Source organism: Phascolarctos cinereus, unplaced genomic scaffold (assembly GCF_003287225.1).
Source record: "Phascolarctos cinereus isolate Bilbo 61053 unplaced genomic scaffold, phaCin_HiC Scaffold_1;HRSCAF=81, whole genome shotgun sequence".
Lineage (NCBI taxonomy): Eukaryota > Metazoa > Chordata > Mammalia > Diprotodontia > Phascolarctidae > Phascolarctos > Phascolarctos cinereus.
The window spans coordinates 294,430,084-294,444,603 of NW_027555514.1; the positions used below are offsets into that span (position 1 = coordinate 294,430,084).

General features: G+C 55.3%; 1 long non-coding RNA gene across 1 annotated transcript; it reads left to right on the forward strand.

Moving 5' to 3' along the window:
* The first annotated feature begins 7,353 nt into the window (after positions 1 to 7,353).
* Positions 7,354 to 9,424, forward strand: LOC110201620 (uncharacterized). The gene is made up of 3 exons (XR_002322541.2): positions 7,354 to 7,638; positions 8,647 to 8,782; positions 9,010 to 9,424. It is a non-coding gene; the product is annotated as an uncharacterized LOC110201620 (long non-coding RNA).
* Positions 9,425 to 14,520: the final 5,096 nt, after the last annotated feature.

Consider the following 14,520-nt stretch of genomic DNA (forward strand, 5'->3'; position numbering starts at 1 on the left):
TCTGTTGACTCTGGGCCTCCCTGAGGGCAGGAGAGTAGTGTATCTCCCCATCAGACCTCAAATTTACATAGAAGCACTTTTCTTTTCCATAAAAGAAAGGAAAAAAAACCGCTAAAGAGATTTCAAAGAGGAGGATGACAACATGGGTTTCCTCCCCAGTGAGGGGCCCCTCATGATGAGGCAGGCTCTAGGCTTGGGATCCTTTTCCTGGTAGGGAAGACCTGCCCCTCCATCCATGCCTTGAGGGGAGCCCAGGGCCCTAGCCCAAGACCCTCCCTCCTCTGTGCCTCAGTTTTCTCCTCTATAAAATGGGAATGCCCATAGTGCCCATCTTTTGTGAAGATCCAATGGGTGATATTTGTAAGGCACTTTGCCAACCTCAAAGTGCCCCAAGACTCTCACAAGCAGCCCTAGGCAGCCTGGAGCCCTCACCATTGTCCCCCTCTGAAGAAAACCACACAGTTGGGTGTAAAGGGAGGTGCTCTGAGCTGACCTGCTGCCTCTCCCACACTGAGTTCTGTGCCTCATAAAATGAAGGGAGTGGCCAAGATGGCTTCTGAGGTCCTTTCAGTGCTGGCCTGAGGATCCTGCTGTGACTTTGGGCAAGATCATCTTCCTTCCTTAGGGCTTCAGTCTCCTTCTGGAGGGGGAGAGAGCAGGGCTGACTGACCAATAAGGTTCCTTCTTCTTGGAACCCCAAGACCAGGCTCCCTCTCCTCCAGGCCAGGCTCTAGAGCAGAGGAAGGGGCTCACGCCCAGCCAGACCAGTCCTTCCTGTCCTCCAGGAGAGGACAGAATGGCATCAAACAGGAGGCTAATGAGGCTCCCTCTGAATACTCTAGTGGCTGCAGACCTGGGGACCCCCCCACCTCCAAGGTATAAGAACAGGGGCACAGTTTTAGGGAAAGGGGAAAGAGAGGTGTATCTCAGTGATGGGGCCTGGGAAGGGCAGGGGCAAGGAAGATGGGGAAGTAGAGAGAGCTGGGGGTGGGCCAGGAGAACCCAGGTCCAGCCTCATCAGCCTTCCCAGCCTGGGTTCATGTAACTCCATTCCCCATGCTCCATCGATGCCTCCATCGCTGACCCTCTCCAAGGGACTGACCATGGGGGCATCTGGGGTGTGGGGTGCAGGGGGAGTACATTGAAGAACTCTCCTGCCAGGTGGCTTGCTCATCAGATCAAGAGGTTCATCTCACCAGACCCAGTTTTCACCTTACAGAAAAGCCCAGAGACACATAGGGGATGCTGGGATCATCAGTCCAGGACGAGAAAGAACCTTGAACCCAAGCCCTGACAGCCTCTGTCCTACATCACGCTGCCCCGGCCTTGCAGAGCTCCCGAGCCCTCTCCTCTGGACCCCAGAATGGGGCCGATGCCAGCTCAGGGCAGGGGCACAGAGGGGAGCTTTTACCTCTCCATAACCCAAGGGCTCAGTGGCCGGTCGTAGGAGGCAGTGCTGACTCATCCTGACCCAGCTCCACAGCATGGCACTCACTGGGGGTGTTGCAATGAGGAGGCCGCCCGCTCTGGGCTTTGTCTGAGCCCAGGCTTCCAGCTCTGCCCTGCCTGGCCCTGGCATTCGGGGCTGGCTCTGCCTACCCTGCCCTGCCCTGCCCTTGCCCCTGCCCCTCTAGCACAGCTGTTCGTGGGGCCTGCTCCCAAGTCCTCCTTCCTCCTGGCCATTCTGCTCCAGGTAGCTCATCCCTGTCCTTCCAAACATATGCCTCCATGACCCCAATCTCCCAGAAGAGTCTGGCCAAGCAGACGGGCTGGACTCTGGGTCTCCCTGCCCCCGTCTCTCAGGGAGCTGGAAACCACATCACTGGGTCACTTCCCATTGGGCCCAGGCCCCTCCAACGAAAAAAGGGTTCATTCTTCTGGCCCATCCTTCCTCTTTCTTTGATCCACGCAAAGCCAAGAGCCAGCGTTCCCCCACATCCAGGGTGGGAGGCAAGAGCCTTCAGAGCCAGCCCCAAAGTGGTGGCCCAAGTGTTTGTTTTTTGATGAAAGAAAACTTCTGAAAAAACAGGAACTCAAAGTCAGACTGTGCCAGTCTCTCCCAAGTCCATCAATAATCACCCCTGGAATTAATGATTTACTCCCGGCCCATTCGGCTGTTTGCTTTGCTCTTCACACCGAGGGGCTCCCTTAGCAACTCGGCCCTCTCCAGCCTCCGGCTCTCCTTGAACCTGGGGCACCCTCTTAAGGAAGTGCCCCCAGGCCCTTGGAGGGCACCGGCCTCTCCTCAGTGTTTGCCCAAGCAAAAGGGATGAATCAGCCCGTCCTGAATGGGCTCCTGTCCCTCCTGCCTCTCCATCCTGGGCTATTGAAAGCCCCTGTTTACCATCCACTGAGTCAACATCTGCCGTCACCTTCCTTTTCTGACGAGGCCAAAGTTTTCATGGAGCACCAGCATCCTGCTTCTCCGGGATGCCTGAGCACACATGGGCCAACCGAGGACAGGTCTGCTGCCCAGAATGAGCCAGTCCCATGGGCAGGACCCCCAGTCCGGGATGCTTTCGGCCACGGCCTCTCCCAAGGATGGTCTCCCAAGATAGAAGGGGGCTGCTGAGCTCTGGACCGGTCGAGGAAATGGAGCTCCTAAAGACATCTCCAGGACCCACGCAGAACAATGGCAGCTTCAATAACGATGCTGCAGCTCAACTGTGCCGTGGTCCGAGAAAAGGGCAGGGCGGGGCGGGGGTGGAGCATGCCATCCCAGGTCATGCAGTGCCCTTCTGGAGCACCTGCCAGCTCCCAAACAGTCTCCCTCCCTCCCACCTTGGGAGGCAGGTGCTGCCAGGTGGACATGACAGAGGGACAAAGCGAGGCTCGAGGGGCCTCGGATATCGCCACAGTCTGGATTCACACCCGGTTCCCGACACCACAGCTCTTCCCTCTCCCCTGAGGTTGGAGGTGGGAAAGAAGAAAGGGACCATAGAAAGGATCATCCATCTTGAGCTTTCAGGGTGGTCCAGCTCTCTCTTTTGACAGAGGGGGAAACTGAGGCCCAAAAAGGATAGATGAGTTGCCCAAGGTAACACAGAACCCAGGCCCTCTGACTTGAGAGTCTGCTCTCTCTCTACTCTACTCAAAGCACAACATGAAGTTGTCAGGTGATTTGGGGGGAGGGAGGGCCCAGACCTGGGACTTCCTTGATCTGGGGAGCTCCCAGGTGAGGACACTCCTTCTCCCAATGCAGATCGCTACCCAGGATCCCACAGCAAAGTCTGTGTGGGAGGCAGTGCTGGAACCCACGGTTTCCTGACCCCATAGCCTGCTCCCCCCAACCGGAAGTCTCCTCTAGCATCTAGGTAAACAGAGGTGGCTAAAAACAGGACGAATCCCCATCCGCCATCAGTGATGTTTCTGGGGCCCAGTACCTCCAGCCCAATGACCCTTGCCAGACACTGCAGTCCAGGTTTGCTCTGTGCACAGCCTTCGATCATTGTTTGTGGGACGAAAACAGGGCCTAAGAGACCCTACACTGACCAAGCTTGGCCAGAAAATGCCCCTGTCTCTCTTCTTTGCCTAAGTGGGGGGCCATGGGGATGTGCCTCCTGTCAGGAACAGCTATGGTGCTGATGGAGCCAAGCTGCTCCTGTCTCAGTCTGTCTCCTCCCTTCTCCAACTCTTCTCTCCTCTCCTCTTTCTCCATCTGTCTGTCTCCATCTCTTTTTCTTTGCCTCCTTCCTTCTGTCCCATTTCAGTGGATGACCACATTGGGAAATAGAGAAGATTATATTAAAAATGGAAGTGATGTTGAAGAAAAAGGAAAGAAATCAATGTTTGTTGAATTGAGTTGAATTCTAAGGCAGGACCCTTCACTGCCAGGCTGCTGGTTTTTCTATAGGGGAAAGTATGCTGGATTTTGGACCAGGAAACCTAGATTCAGGGTGGGCTTGACATCAAAGCAGATCCAAGTTCAAATGTGTCCTCAGACACTTCCTAGCTGTGGGGCCTGGGCAAGTCCCCTTAACCCATGTCTGCCTCAACTTCCTCAACTGTGAAATGGGCCTTACACCAGGCCCTCCTTCCTAGGGCTGTGGTAAGGATTAAATGAGATCACATCTGCAAACCCTAACACACAACCTCAATGTTATTATTACTGTTGTTATTATTACAATGTCTGAGTCGCGGCTTTGCCACCGTGTAGCCCTGGGTCTCGCTGTCTCTCCCTGTGCCCCGGATTCTTCATCCATAGAACGGGGCCTGCCTTAAAAGGTCATCGTGGGGGCAAGAAGTCCTCCGCCAAGCTTGGGGCGCTGGACAAAGCTGACCCGCCAGGCGAGGTTTCTGCAGGAACGGGGCATCTCCCAGCCAGGGCCACGATGACCACGGCGAGGGCGAGGGCGCCATGCGCTCCTGGGGAGCCCCCGCTTTGGGCTGCACTGGCCCTCAGCGTCACACCCCCATTATCTCATGTTTTCCATGCAGATGCAGGTGAGCAGAGCGGGCCAGGCAAGAACAAACACGCAGCTCCTTAGGCGCGGGAGTCTTGTGTGGGCTTGGCTGGGGCTTGTGGGGCTCCGAGGGGAATCCAGCGGCCTCAGTCCCTCCGTCTGTGGGGCAGGTTTTCCTGCCTCTGAGTCCCGCCGTTCTCACGTGGCTGGTGCGGAGAGGCAGTGTTCGGCCTTTGGAGACAGCGGAACAGCACCTGCCGCGCCGGACAGCCCTGGACCTGGGCCGGGGCCTGTTCCTAGCTTCCTGGGTGGCCCGGCTGCCTGCTCCCCTGCAGGCATGGCAGGATTGGGCCAGACAAGGGCTAGCTCTCAATTCTGTTTTTCTATGGACTGCTAAATGTCGATCCCGTTCCCTCCCTGAGGCGTTAGAAACCGCGTGGCCCGAAGCCCAAGGCTGGGGCGGGGGAGACAACTGGACCAGTCCCAGCTCGGCCACTCTCCCTCTCTTGGCTTCACTTTCCAAATGTGTAAAATGAGGTCAAGGATCCTTTACACTCTCATTTGCATGTGTGTGAGAACATGTAAAATACACACATGTGCTGTTTGTATACCCATGTATATCTGGACACACAGATGTGCCATACGGGGCTTCTCCCTGTTCTCACCTCCAGCCTCTGGGTCTTTGCACCTAAACCTTGATACCCCTCCATCCCTGAGCACATGCCTGTCAGCCCGCAGTAGACACCTAAACTCTGACTCCCCTCTATTCCTGAGCACAGGCTTGTCTGCACACAGTAGGTACTTAATAAAGGCTCAAAGACTGGAGTTGGCCCCCATGGCCCGACCACAGAGACGCCCAGATCTGAGGCTTTGGGTACCATGACAGCAGCCCACCATCCCTGTAAACAAACCCCGCCCAGGCTTCCAGCAGAGCCCCCTCGACAGACCTCATCAGTCTCCTCGGAAGAGTGATTTCCCTGGCAACCACAGATCTAACTGCAGAAACCTCAGGGCATGAGGTTGACATTAGCTCTGGGGAAAGCAGGCATCTCCCCTTGGAGAGAGCAGGGTCCCCAAGCGAGGAAGGGAGTAAGCGAGCTAAGCATCTGGCCGGCAGAAGGGTGGAAGGGAGGGGACCGAAGGCTAGGGGCCTGGGGCTTTGGCAACAGTCCAGAGACTCCACTTCCTTGGAAACAGGAGAGGGCAGGGTTCGAGCAAGCTCCCCAGAAGTCTGGGCAGAGGGTTCAATACAGACACGTAGTTTCTTTGGGTCCTAGAAATGAGTGTCTTTCCTCAGGGTTCTTTAGGCAATTGGTTGGGACCCCCTCTATCATCTTCCACCAACAGGCACCTCTTTCGCATCTCTGGGTGCCTAGGCACTATGCTAAGGCGGCTTGGGGGCTACAGAGGCAGAGAATGAAGGCATCCCTGCTCCCAAAAAGCTTCCGTTCTGTCAGAGGACACGACACGTACACCTATAAGGGTCTTTTTAAAATACTAGGTGATTTGGGGGAAGGAAGGGGAGGGGATCAGGAACAGCTTCACAAAATAGGCAGCAGCCAAGAGGACCAGCTAGTGCAAAGTCACGGAGGCAGGAGATTTGTGTGGGAGGAGCGCAGAGGCCTGGTTTGGCTGGGCCATGGTGTGTCTGAAGGAGGCTGCACAGCTAGGCTGCGCAAGTTTGCAAAGCCTTGAAGGCTGACTAGGGGTTTTGCATGAGGTCAAGGGGGCAGTAGGAAGCCAGCAGGGTTCCTGGGCAGAGGAGAGCCGAGGTTGGACTGGCAGGGGGAGGGGCTGAGGCAGAGTCCATGAGGGCCTGGCCTGGGGGATGCTAATGTCAGAGGAGAGGAGGGGGCTCATGCCCCCCCAAACCCTGGGGAGCCATTTGGGCTTGTCTTATATGGGCTCCTGGAGGGCAGGCACCCCTTCAGCTTTCCACCTCCCTGGAGGAATGGCGCTAGTGAGCAGCAGTGAAGTAAATGCTGAAGGGGCAGACAACAGGGTCTCAATGGTGGTGGGCTACTTCAATTATGCAAGGGAAGAGACAGAGCAAGCCAAGGTCCAGAGGGGAAAGCACCAGACACTTGCATTCGGACCCTGACCTTGTGGCCACGGTGACCTTGGCTGGGAGGCAGCACCTCTCCCAGCCCCAATTTCCACATCATCTTCACCCTCCTGACCTGGCAAGATTGGTGGGTCACTGCTGCTGTGAAAGCCCACAGAGGGACTGGGTGGGCAGTGCCAGGCGGCCAGTGAGTGGCCGAGCCGCCACTCATACTTAGGAGTTTCCAATGTGCCCTCCCCACAACAAGCCTGAGGGCTATTTCATAAGAGGACTCTTACACCCAAGCCACAGATGCACAAACTGAGGACCCAAGAGTGAAGACATCTTGCAGAAGGTCAGACAGTTCCCAGTGGTAGAGGCAGGTGAGCATTCTTCTCCCCATTTTCTAGACAAGGATGCCAGGTAAGTAGTTTGCCCGAGATCTGGCAACTAGGGAGGGTCAGAGCAGAGCATGTTTCATTGTTCCTATTCTGTAGATGAGGAAACTGAGGCTCCAGAGATAGCATGACTTGTCCATAGCCACCATCCAGCTGGATTCCCAGGCAGGTTCTTTCGGCCCTTTCTGAAATGCCCGCACCCCAGCTGGGAGCCAGACAGGGACTCTTACAAATGAGGACGGTGAGGCAGTGGCAGAGCCAGGGTTCAAGCCAAGGTCTGTTGACTCCAAGCCAGCCCTCTCTGAGCCCCACCCAGCTCCTGCCTTTGCTTCCCGCAGATGCTCCTGGAGGCCTGCCCACACATCTGATGCCTGGCATAGAGAACAGTCATCAGGCGAGGCTCCACCCCACCTCTTCTTTTAATTAGGCCTGATTGTGGCAGCCCTCCAAACTGCCCGCCGAGCACGAGGCTCGCCCTCACCCGGCCGGGCTTCTGATCAAGGCCGAGTTGGGACATGCACTTCGGGTAGGAGGTGGCATCTGGGAGCCGCTGATAAGGGACCTCCTGCAAGGTGTGCCTGGCAGAGCTGACCAGAGAGGTGACCCCCTGGCCAGAGAGGACTGGCGGGGTGGCCGGGAGGCGGAAACTTTTCCTGCTCCAAAGTGGAGAACATTCGTTTCTAATTTCCCAATCCCACAAGGCAGGCCTCAGGCAAAGTTCCCCCTTGCTCCTCAGGCTTAGCCGGCTTGTGCAGCAACTAGCCTTCCAGAAACCTCAGCTGGAGTGCCAGGGGTAGGTATCCATTTCAGGCTGCTCCCCTGTCCCCCAGAACGGAGCCCCGGGTGGTCCAGCCTTCAGGCTGGGCTGAGGTCATGGGAGGGGGGGGGGCGCAGGTTGGCAGGAGCTGCTAGGATTTCTGAATCTCACCAGGAACCTCCCTACTTCCTTCCCTCCCAGGAAGGGCTGCACAAGTCAAGGACCACGGGGAGATGAGGTCAGGGCCTCGGAGATGGAGTAGCAGGTTCATCCTGGGGAGCCTCATCAAGGATTCTATCCAGTGACATCTGGTCTGGCTCCTTCCTGGGTGCGGGAGGTAGACATAGATCTGACATTAGGAAAGGGCTCCTGGCTAAAGGAGTGGGAGCCCCGAGCATGTCGATACAAAGGAGTCCAGAGTTGGAGGGTGTTTAAAACTCCAGAGCTGAGAACAGCCACAAGGGAAGGGAGCTCTGGGCTGGGCTGGTCTAACCCACAGACCAGCTGCAACCTTTCACTGTTGTACCAAGGGGGAAACTGAGGTTCCCTGAGCAGCAGCGACTTGCCCAGGATCACACTGGGAGTTGGGAGAGATCTGGGACTCAAGCCCAGGGCTCCTGTCTCTCTGCCCGACCTTCCTCGAGGGCGGCTGTTGTCACTGACCTCTCCCCTTTCTGGCTGCCCGCTGGTTTCATTGTCTAAGCCACCTGCCAGAGCACATGTAGTGGCTTCCCATGTGCTCGTCTGGCTGTGCCATGGCCACAGGACCTGTGTCCATGCCGCCATGGGCCCTCTCAGCACTCGGTGCCGAGATGGGTGCACCAAAGGACAGCAGGCATCTCACTCCTTCAGTCTGAACCCAGCTTTGCCCTCTTTGACCCAGGGTGAAGGGGGTGAGGTGGATAGTCGGGGAAGGGGGATGATTTCAGGCCCTTCCTGGCTGAGGTCCGACGAATGAACTAGAGAGCCTGCCAATGTCCCTCTAGCCCACTCAAAGGCCAGCCCGTTATTCAGCACCCATTGCCCTCCTTACCATCTTCTCAGAGCGTGGAGATGCCGGCCGCAGGTGGGCAGGCGGACCACCGTGGTGCCTTTCTGGAGTGCCAAGGAGTGCCCTGGGAGAAGACAAATGACCACATGGGAGGGGAGAATGAAGCTCTGGCCTGCCCTCAAGGACACGGTAATGATCTCTACCCCACCTCAGTTAAATAGCTCCCTCCTTTGAATTATACTGACCAAGGGAAGATTTTAAGAGGGACGTCACAGGAAGGCCGGTGGGAACCTCTACTCTCATAGTTATGCCTGGCAAGGCCCTCTGAGCCCCCCAGACCCCGGCTTTCTCAAAAGTGGAAGGCAGGCTAAGAGGCGTATTAATGACATGTTCATCACCCCTTGTGACTGACACAGGGTCATTACCATGCGGCCCTCCCAGCCCAGCCCAAAGCATCTGCTTGCCCGGAAATATACACAACAGAAGGACAGAGAGTCGGGACACACAGGAGAGCACTAGGAAAGCATCACCACGGAGGAATCCCACCATTCAGCCACAAGGCTACCTGGCTTTCTCGTTCTTCCTCCTGATACCCCAGGAGGGTCTGCAGCCAGGGTGCAAGGGCCATTAGGGGCATTGCCCCAAGGCCAGGCTTTTCTTGCTTTTATCTGTGTCTTGTAGGCTGCCTGAGAGTGGGGGAGATGCTGGTACCTGACCAGGGCCAGCGGCAGCAGGTGCTTCCTTCCTGAGCCCACAGCTCTGCCTCAAAAACCAGCTTCTCTACTTCTTTGAATCGGTATTGATTAAGCATCTAATGTGTGTCTGGCCCTGTGCAAGGCACTGGGGGCGGGGGGGGGGGGGGGGGGGGGGAAGAGAGCATAGAGATATGCAGATCAGCCAGTCATTCTAGCCAAAAGCCATCTTTTGGGACCCTAAAGTGAATGTGTTAGCCATCCCTTGTAGCTTTGTGGAATCTGCAAATCTGATAAATGTATTATCCATGATTTAATCTGAGCCAGTGACTGGGGTCTGGGAAAGACCAGTGAGGCCCTTCCTCCAGGGGCTCACTGCCCACCAATCACTGCTCTGGCTCTGTTCACTTTCCTAAGCTCAGATTTAGCCAGGCAGCATTCAGCTGCACCTAACAACAGTTACCCACCCCGGATGTCATGGCAGACTGTGTCCAAGGCCGGAGAAACACCGCGTCAGTGTGGTTTCCTCCCAGTCTGTCTGTTTCGCCCGGTGAAAGCGGAGATGGGGCTGCCTTCATTGACTTGCTGGCTCACAGTGTGACTGATCACTGGCCCCTGGTGTGGTGGCTGCTTCACTTTCTAAGGACTGAGAAGCAAGCATCTGTCACGTACAAGGCACCGTGCTCCACAGCATGTTCTAGACCAGCAGTGGGGACCCTCTAATCTGGAGACCACAGGTGGCCCTGTAGGCCCTCAAGTGTGGCCCTTTGACTGAATCCAAGCTTCCCAGAACAAATCCTCTTAACTCAGTCAAAAGGCCTCAATGAGGCGGCAGGATCCACACTGGTCTAGACAAAGGGATCCCAAAGGAATAAGATTGGCCTTGCCCTTGGGAAGTGCACAGGCTAACCAGAGAAGGGACCCAAAAAAACAGAACCCAATGAAGGGTGAGACCAAGCTCTGGGCCTGGCGGAGTATGGGCTCTCAGAATCGTGAATGGGATGAAGAAGAAATGCTTGCTGGTTGATAAAAGAGCCTTTGGGGGAGCGGGGTGGACAGAGATCCTGTGGAGTGGCCTCTGAGGCCGGCCCTCCAGGCTAGCCAGGGTTTAGATCCATGGGCCTCAGGGGGCTGCGGAGAAGGGAGAGAGCATTCTACAGGTACAAGCCTGGACACAGCATCTCTCCGGTCCTCCTTCTCCCCTTCCTCTCTGCTCACACAGATCCTCGGCACCTCTCACCCAGAACAGGCAAGAGCCTGTGGCTTGGTCTCCTTGTCTAGGCTCTCACTGCCCAATACTGTTCTGAAGGTGCAGGTCTAAGTGCAGACTCTTCCTCCTCTGCAAATGGGACAACAGGCAAGCTATGTTAGAAGCGGGCTTTAAGAATTCTAGGAGGTAGTGAGTTCTCTGGTCGCTGGAGGTATGCCAGTGGAGATTAGACAGAGGTGTCGTCAAAGATGCCATAAAGGGGATCTACTCCTCTGGGTGTATGGTGGGAGGTGAGGAGAAGGGCTGCACTAAGTCACCCCGGGGTCTCATCCAGCAGTGATGCCCTGAGATACAGTAACTGCACAAAAGCGTCCTGGATGGACCAAGACAGAAGCAGCTACCCGGAGACCGAGATGTGGAGATGGAGATACTCCAAGGTCATAGTCCATGGGCTACCTAGGCCCACCCTCTCCTTTTATGGCAAAGGAAACTGAGGCCTGGATGGGGAAGGGACTTGTCCAAGGTCACACAGATAGACATCAGTAAGGCCAGATTTGAACCCAGCCCTTTCCACCCAGGGTGCTTTCACTGCAGCAGGCTGTCTTCTCAGACATGAATTAATGAGGTCATTTCAACAGCAATAGGTGAGTTAGTGATACTGATTCTTGCTAGAGTTGTCAGGACTGTAATGAACCAGCAGAGCTGGGGGATGAATGGCACATTAGCAGGTACAAACCTTTGTGAGGCTTCATTAATAATTAATTAAATTCATTTTAAAATTAATTTAATATCATGTATATATAGAACATTATTTAATATCGCTATTAATTTATTTAAATTAATATAATTAAAATGTGGCCCCCTTGACCCTGCAGTGAATCAGAGAGATGCGCTTTGTGATGGATGGACCTCCTCCACTTAGCCTCCCAAGTCAGGAGGAGCTGGGTTCTAATCTTTCCTCAGACACATACTGGCTGAGAGACGCCGATAAACAGCTCTATTTCTCTGAGGGCCGGAAATCACAAAGGGGTCTCTATGGTTGGTAACAGAAGGAAGTCAGAGGCCTTTAGTGTGCAGCCTCCTTTCCCTGAGGGTGTGACAGGTCTGCCTGGACCAGCAGGCCTTTGGACCCAGTGTCCACACTTGAGGAGCAGTCACCAGGTGGGTACCTGGGCCAGTGGCTAAGGCACAGAGAGCAGCTTGTGGTCTGTGTGGTGTTCTTATAAAAACCTTCAAGAGGAGTAGGGCAAGGACTCTGATTCCCATTATATAGATGAGGAGACTGAGGCGGGGAGGAGTGGCTGGGACTGACTGGCTGGGACTGACTGGCCTTGGGCTTTCTGCTGAAGGAAGCTGAGGTGCCACTAGGCTTGCGCCCATTTCTTTCCTGTGGAGGGGTCAGCCCTCGCTGCGAGCTGGGCCAGGGGAAGGCTCACAAGACAGAGCCGTTATCCTGGCCTCCAGAACGGCCCTCGGCCTCAGACCTTAGGCAGCGCTTTGGAGGTATCCTTATACTCAGGGGAGTAGCCACACGGCACTTTAAGGTTTGCAAAACACTTACCTGTATTAATTGATTTGTTCCTCACAACCGCCTGGGGAGGTAGCCTGGTGAAACAGGCTGGGAGAGGGTGAGTGACTCACCCAGAGGCGCATGGCTCCCACGTGTCGGAGTCAGGCTGCCAACGCAGATTTCCCGAAGCCTAGTCCGATGCTCTGTCCGCTGTGTTGTCTACCTACCCCACAAGGTCTGGACCATTGATTTAAGCCTCACACCTCCCCTCCCATTGGTCACAGGGTTCTGCACACAGTAGGCTCTTGGTAAGTGATTTTTGAAGAAAGGAATGAGAGGCTCTGGGAGGCAAGATTTAAGGAAAGGCAAACCTTGGGCACACCCTGGCGCATGAGGCTTCCTGAGGAAGTGTGGACAGCAAGGGGAGCTCGACCTAGCCCTTCAGACACTGGACAGTTATGGCACAGGGGGGAAGGGAGGGGAAAGGGGGGGCAAGCTCTTGAACCTCACGCAGTCCCAGTTTCCTCATTTGCACAATATTCTCTCCCTCCTTGGCCTGCGAGAGGAACAGGGTATACTTGAAGCGGGCATTGTCCTTATCCCCGACTTCATACTCAGCCGGTATTAATTATCGCTGGTTTGGTTCCGTCTTCAGTGACCACCCAGGCCCCACCTTCACCTGACCCATGGACCCACAACTGCCCCTGTTCGGCTCTAGCTGAACAGACTTCGGGGCTCTGGTGAAATGGGGCTGCTTGGGCCAGCCCTCAAAGGCCAGGGCTATGCCTCATCCAGGAGCAGCTGGGTCTCCCCTCCCCTTAATGAGCTTGGGAGAGCTCCCATCCCCTCAGGGAGAGCAGGGCCGTCTTGAGCCTTTGCAGCCCTCAGGGGCTCGAGTCAACTTTGTAATTCAAGGTGTGAAAATGATACAGTAATTAAGACAAAGTCAGTTGAGTGGGTGGGAGAATTCCTTACAGGGTGACTTCTAGCTGCTGCAGTCAGCCACAGTCAGAAAGCTTCTATTCAGCCTCACTGGGCAGCCCCCACCTGGGTCTAGCATCTGGTGCCCCCTAAATTTCCACGTCCTGGGCCAAAGCCCGGGAGGCTTGGCCCTAGGTATGGCTACGTGGACCAGAGATGGCTTCTTTCCCACTTCACCCCGGTGCTTGCAGGAATAGTCCAGCAGAAAGGGTTCTGAATTTGAAGTCAGAAGCCCTGTGTTCAAAGTCTGCTACCCACTAGCTCTGTGACCTGGAAGTTGCTCAGCCTCTCTGGGCCTCAGTTGCTTCATCTCTAAAATGGGGAGAATAGTACCTGCCCTAGTTACCTCACAGGGCTATTGTGAAGATTGAGCTTTTAAGCAAAGTGCTACAGAAATGTGTGCAGTTGTGAGTGCCCATAACAATTGTACTTCCCACTCAAAGCCTGGGCTATATCAGACCCCTCTCCAAGCCACGCAACGTGATGTCCATTCCTCCTTAAAAAATCCAGCCTCCTAATAGGAATGCATGTGTATAGCCTATCTCAGATTGTGCACCGTCTTGGGGAGGGAAGTGGGGAGGGAGAGGGAGAAAAATTTATAACTCAAAAGCTTATGGAAGTGATTGTTGATAAATCAAGATAAATTAATTTTAGAAAAACCAGCCTTCACACCTTTGCACTTCCAGGGGCCAGCTCCCTTCTAAACCTGACCCAGAACTCCTACAATCTCTGAGCTGTGTGCGTCCTCGGGGGGCCTGAAGAACCCTCTTCACAATCCCTCTGCCTCTAACAGGAGGTCTTCCACGTTCTGTTCTCAGACCTCCTGGGGCCCATGCTCGTGACCTCCTCCTCCAGCCCTTTCCAGTATGGAAAGGCTCCAAATGTCTTCTATCTGCTGAGCTTAGATCCGGGAACCTCTCTGCTCATAACCTTCAATGGCCTCCTCTGTCACAGTTCAAATGAGACAACGGAGATGAGGCGCGTGGTCAACCAGAAGCTCACTTCTTCCTGACACCAGTGGGGTATCCCCCAGGTCCCCCCTGGCTCCCACCTCCTGCCCTTCAGACCCTGCACATCCCGGCCCGTCGCCCACCCGTATCTCATCCCGTGCCATCTCCCACATCCAGGATCTCTGCCTTCCCCCTCTCTATGAACTCTGACCCTCAAGACCTAGCTGAGGGCTGCTTCCTCCATGAAGCCTCCCAGGACTGTCCCAGGGACCTGCCTGGACCTCTCCTTTCTGCTCTGCACTTTCCCTTATATTGTAGAGATTTCTGGCCATGGCCTGCGTGGCTGTGGGCTAATACTCACGGCCCTTCCAGGCTCCTCAGATTCCTCTGTGTGGGCCCCTTCTCCCTGGCCGTAAGTCCCAGTCACCCCATCCTTGGCTAAACCCACCCTCCATCCTAGAGTGCCCTGTAATGAGTTGCTCCACCTGAGTCCAGCTTCCCAGAGTACCCTCACGCTGCCATGACACAGTGGGAGCTGTGGCCCAGTCAGAGCCTCATAAGGACTTGTAGGATGCTGCTGAATA